General features: G+C 50.9%; 1 long non-coding RNA gene across 1 annotated transcript; it reads left to right on the top strand.

The window, feature by feature from the left end:
- Positions 1 to 584: 584 nt before the first annotated feature.
- Positions 585 to 4818, top strand: LOC102246959. The gene is made up of 3 exons (XR_001362761.1): positions 585 to 1147; positions 4018 to 4147; positions 4710 to 4818. It is a non-coding gene; the product is annotated as an uncharacterized LOC102246959 (long non-coding RNA).
- Positions 4819 to 5406: the final 588 nt, after the last annotated feature.

Genomic DNA, 5406 nt, shown 5'->3' with positions numbered 1-5406 from the left:
CTCACACACTCTGCAGGGGAGGGTGGGAGGGGGAATGTGGCCCTGAGCTGTATGTTGCTTCAGGCTTGTCACCCACATCTATGACCTTGACCTCACTCAACCTTGGCATTGGGTCTAGGACAGTGGTTCTCAACCTTCCTAATGCCTCGACCCTTTAAAACAGTTCCTCATGTTGTGGTGACCCCCAACCATAAAATTATTTTCGTTGCTACTTCATCGACCCTTTAATACAGTTCCTTATGTTGTGGTGACCCCCAACCATAAAATTATTTTCGTTGCTACTTCATAACTGTAATTTTGCTACTGTTATGAATCGTCATGTAAATATCTGATATGCAGGATGTATTTTCATTGTTCGCGACCCACAGGTTGAGAACCGCTGGAGGAGAAGAACAAAGCAAGGATTGCTCACTTTGGTGTGTTTTTTTTAAATAATCCTCATCCAAGGATATATTTTTATTGATTTCTAGAGAGAGAAGAAGGGGAGAGAGAGAGAGAGAGAGAGAGAGAGATTGATATAAGAGGTCGTGTGACATCCATCAGTTGCCTCCTGATAGAGCCCCGACCGGGGCTTGAACCCCCAATCTTTCAGTGTATGGGACGATGTCCCAACCAGCTGAGCCACCCGGCCAGGGCTGCTCACGTCATTTAATGGGATGGAAAAGCAAAGCCCAGAACGTGTCCTTTCCAACTCGGGCTGCTCACCAAAGCCCCAGGGCCGGCCCCAGATCTCAGGCCCCCGAGCCCCTCTCACACCATCGGTGTGATGATGGTGGCAGTGATGGTGGGAAGGCCAAGATGATGGCAACTCGGGAAGGAGGTAGGTCAGGTGCGAAGAAGACCTTCTAGAGCATTCTAGAGCATGCCACCATCTTCCATGTCCTCCTCTTCTGCAAGGTCGTAGGAGGACAGAGCCCTTGTCGGGGTTGCCCAGGATCCAGATGCGAGAGTGGAACGGCTCACAGACCCTGGAAGCCCGCGGTCCGGGGTGTAGACCTGCGCTTCCCAAACCTCGGCCTGCAGCACACGGTCCCCGGGGACCTTGCTCCCATGCAGATCCCAATCCAGCAAGTCCGACGCGGGCCTGGAATTCTGCATTCCTACCCAGCTCTGCGCAGTGCCAAGGCTGCTGAGCGCGGGACCACAGGTGAGTGGTGGGTGGTGGGTGATCCGTGCCAGGGTGCTGCAGGCTTGGAGGGTGGGTGTGGGGTGAGGATCCTCCCAGGGGGCAGTGGGTGTGAGCCACCCGGAGAGACGGAGATCAGCTGGCCTGGGGCCGCCCGCCCTCAGGCTGTGGAGGATGTGGTGTTTCACACTCAGGGACGGTGGGCAGGCGGCCTCAGTTCCTCATTTGTGAAATGTGGGCCTGGGAGGTGTTGAGCCACATAGTCCCTGAGCGTTCACCCAGCTCTGCCATTCAGGACTCCAGGAATGAAAAAGGCGAAGGTTCCATCTATAAGATCCCAGCCCGGTCCTGGCGGCGGGCCCATCCTTCTGCCTTCAGGGCCTCATTGTCCTTTGAAGGACCTCTGCCTCTCTCAGTTGGTGGTTTTAGATGGGGCTGGCCTTGCCCCCAGCTCCAAGGTGAGCACATGACCCAGGTCTGGCCAATCAGAGTGGCTCAGTGGTGAGCATGTGACTCAATTAAGCCAATGACATTCAGCCCTGGGACTTTTGCTAGAACATCTGAGGAAAAGGTTCTCCCTTTCAATCAGGGTTACTAAACTGGTTAAGGCAAAGGACACCTGGGTCCAGCCATGCCTGAAGGCAGTGCCTCGATTTTTCAGCCAGAAAACTACCTTGGCCCAGCCCATTTGAACTCAGTTTTTAAGGCTTTCAATCAAAATAAGCCTGATTCACACTCTGGATTCTATCCCCAAGGCAAGATGGGGAATTGGAGGGAAACCCCCTCTCACATTCCGACACATAGGCCAGAACATTATTGGCTTCAACCAATTCCAGAATGTCAGTGTCTAAAACACTACGCAGAGGAATAAACTGAGGCCAAGAGCGTGGGCTGGGCTTTCCCAAGGCCACACAGTGCATGGCCAAACCAGGACTCATGCCCGGTTCAGAGCTCCTTCTGCTGAAGGCACCAGCCACGTCACATCGTCCGAGGAGCATCGAACAGCATCCCTCAAACACACACCAAACCCAAATGCCCTTCCTCTCCCAAACACCCTGTCTGAACTGCCACCCGTAGGGACCCGTTCCTCACTGTCTTCTGTCTCTGAGACGTACCTAACAGAAGCATAAACCCAGAGAAGGAATGCCACTGGTCTTGCTGGTAGTGATGCAACTGAAGAGGTTGTAAGTCATCGCTGGGTAACTTTACAGATGGGGAAACCGGGGCGAGGAATGGGACCGTGACCGGCCTCCCCGCTTTCACAGGGATTTGCAGAGCTGGCACATCTTTGGGAACGACACCCAAAGGGAAGAGGGAGGTGGGAAGAGCCTGGAGTCAGATGGTGCCAACCCCCCTAATTCATCTGAACTCAGATGGGTCCATTGGAAGCCTGAGGACCACAACCTGTCCAGGCCACAGGCTCCGGCCCAGGCCTCCCTGCTCCTTTGAGAGTCTAAAGAACCCAGCAAGCTCTAGTCACTCTTCCTCTGTGGGGAGAACCTCATATTTTCCCCTTAAGAAATGGGTGTTGACATGTCTTCACATTATTAGAGAAAATGGCCAGCCCAGAAGTAAACCACCACTTTTATTTATGGTACATTTCCCAGAACTCAGAGAAATGCCATGCTTTTCTGCATAGACCTCGGACCAAAACATAATGCATCACAATACATCAAACAGTACAGTCCATAAAACTCGCCCTACCTTATAAAAACAATACAGGGAATCACTCACTCTTTATATGAATTACTTAAGAACATCACCGCTGTCCACATCCTTTCAAAAAGATTTCTCTTTTCCTTGGGAAGAACTGTTTCTATGCAGTGGCTGCTGAAACAATTAAAATGGGAAAGAGAGAAGTAATAACTAACCCCTCTATGGGAGAGAAACCCATCCCAGGTCACCTTGGAGCAGAATGCGTTCTAACCATGAACTGTCTTCTTGTTGAAGTTCAATCTTTCAACGTGGGTGATAGAAATAGAGCAATATCGTAAACAGCCTAAGGACAAAGACCATACCTAGTTTTGCTCAGCATTGTACCCATGGCACATAGTAGATGCTCAATAAATACCAGTTGAAAAGGGAGGGAGGGAGGAAGACTGGGAAGGTGGAAGGGAGCCTGCATAGAATGTAAATGCGTCAGTTACAACTGCTGCAATAATTCCGCGTAACAAATGATCCCCAAAACTCAATGACTTAAACCAGCTCCTATTTTTATTACTGCTCCCAAATCCGCAGGGTGGCCGGCAGGTCTTCTGGCTTCAGCTGAGCTCACCCACACGTCTGATGGTCAGCTGGATGTTGGGCTGATGGCCTTAGTCGGGACAACTGGGCTCTCTCCCACATGCATGTGTCTTTCGTGTTCGGGCCTGGGTGTGTTTTCTGGCTAACCCAGGCACATTCTCACGCTGACTGCTGAAGTCCAAGAGAGCAAGTGGGAATAGGCAAGCACTTTTTCCAGCCTCTGCTTGCATGGTTGCTAATATCCCATTGGCCAAAGAAAGGCACATGGTCAAGCCCTGAGTAGGAGGGGCCAGGAGTTATAGGACAAAGGGCATGGGTACAGGTAGGGTATTAACTGGGACCATCAATGCAACCAGCCTACCACAATGCTGGTCCCCAATTCCCCCAGCCCCCTTGCACCCCAAACCCCACCCACATTCAAGGAGCTGTAAAGCCCATGTAAAAAGAATAGAAAACAAAAGTCTACTGACCCCATTGTCCATTTGGGGAAAGTCAAAGCCCAAAGCCAGGCTCTCCTGAAGTTCAGTCACGGTTATTTAAACCAGCGGTTGCAGATCTTAATACCTACAGGGGACGGGCAGGTAATAATTACTGAACCAGACCAGGCAGGGGAGGAAGGAACCAAACCACTCTCCCTGTCTCCCCAGGGTGGCTTGGCAGCCGTGCAGCTCAAGCCAGCAAAGGCCTCCCAATGACGCAGGCCCAGGGCGGGGGCTCCGCTAATTATTTCAAGAGAAGCTGCAAAGAGGCATTTGGAAGTGAAATCGTATTTTCAAGGTAGGCCCTTTTTTTTTTTTTAATTGAACCTCGTTCTGGGGCCTGCCTGCCTGTGGGCCGAGTGGACCAGCTCTTATTTCAAACACTGCGTGTTCGGGATCTCAAGCCCAGTCTTGAGCGCCTGGCTCTGCCTCCCCAGGGGTGAGAGGTCAGGTGTTTGCAGAGCACACGGAGGCGGGGGCTGGGGCTGTCTTGCTTAGCACTTTCTCCCCGGCCCAGAGCAGGGTCCGGGATGGACCACTGGTTGGGAGGAAGAGAAGGGAGGGAGGGAGGGAAGGTGAGGGTAAGAAGAAGTAAGGGGGGAGAAATGAGCATTTAGGGAGCATCTGCTATACATTATGCAAGCATTTTATATACATACTATGGGCTTATGTCTCCCCAAATTCATATGTTGAACCGATAAACCCCATTGTGGCTGTATTTGGAGATGAGACCTTTAAGGGGGTCATCAAGGTTAAAGGAAGTCATAAGGGTAGGGCCTAATCAGATAGGACTAGTGTCCTTAAAGAAGAAAAGGACCTCACGATCCCTCCCCTCCCCCTCCCCTCTGCTGTGTGCCCAGAGGAAAGGCCACGTCAGCACAGAAGGTGCCACCTGCAAACCAAGGAGAGAGGCCTCCCCAGAAATCAACCCAGTTGGCACCTTGGTCTCAGACTTCCCGTCTCCAGAACTGTGAGTAAATGCATTTCTGCTCTTTAAGCCCCTGGGTCCTTGGTATTTTGTTATAGCTGACGTATTCAATACACAGTCCCATCCCATTAAAAAGCCCGGCCACCGTGTCTCAGTGGTTGAGCGTCGACCTATGAACCAGGAGGTCACAGTTCGATTCCTGGTCAGAGCACATGCCGGGGTTTCAGGCTCAATCCCCAGTGTGGGGTGTGCAGGAGGCAGCCAATGGATGATTCTCTCTCATCACTGATGTTTCTATCTCTCCCTCTCCCTGCCTCTCTGAAATCAATAAAAATATATAGTTTAAAATAATAATAATAATAAAATAAAAGGTAGAAAAAGACCCGACATAAATAAATCCCCAACCCAGAGAAAACTATACACCTTACATGGTGTATTATTTTCCAATGTACAAGCCCCGGGGTGGAGGGATGAATCTTTGCCTCCATTTCTCAAATGAAAAGATTGGGGCTCAGAGAGGGTGAGAGCCTTGCCCAAGGTCACACAGGACTTGGACAACACTCTTCCCAGGACATCCCAGCATATTAGACACCAAAGATGTGTTGAATGAATAAATCCATCAGTGAGAT

This window comes from Myotis brandtii, unplaced genomic scaffold (genome assembly GCF_000412655.1).
Source record: "Myotis brandtii unplaced genomic scaffold, ASM41265v1 scaffold303, whole genome shotgun sequence".
NCBI classification, from domain to species: Eukaryota; Metazoa; Chordata; class Mammalia; order Chiroptera; family Vespertilionidae; genus Myotis; species Myotis brandtii.
This window is presented reverse-complemented; position numbering and strand designations above follow the sequence as displayed.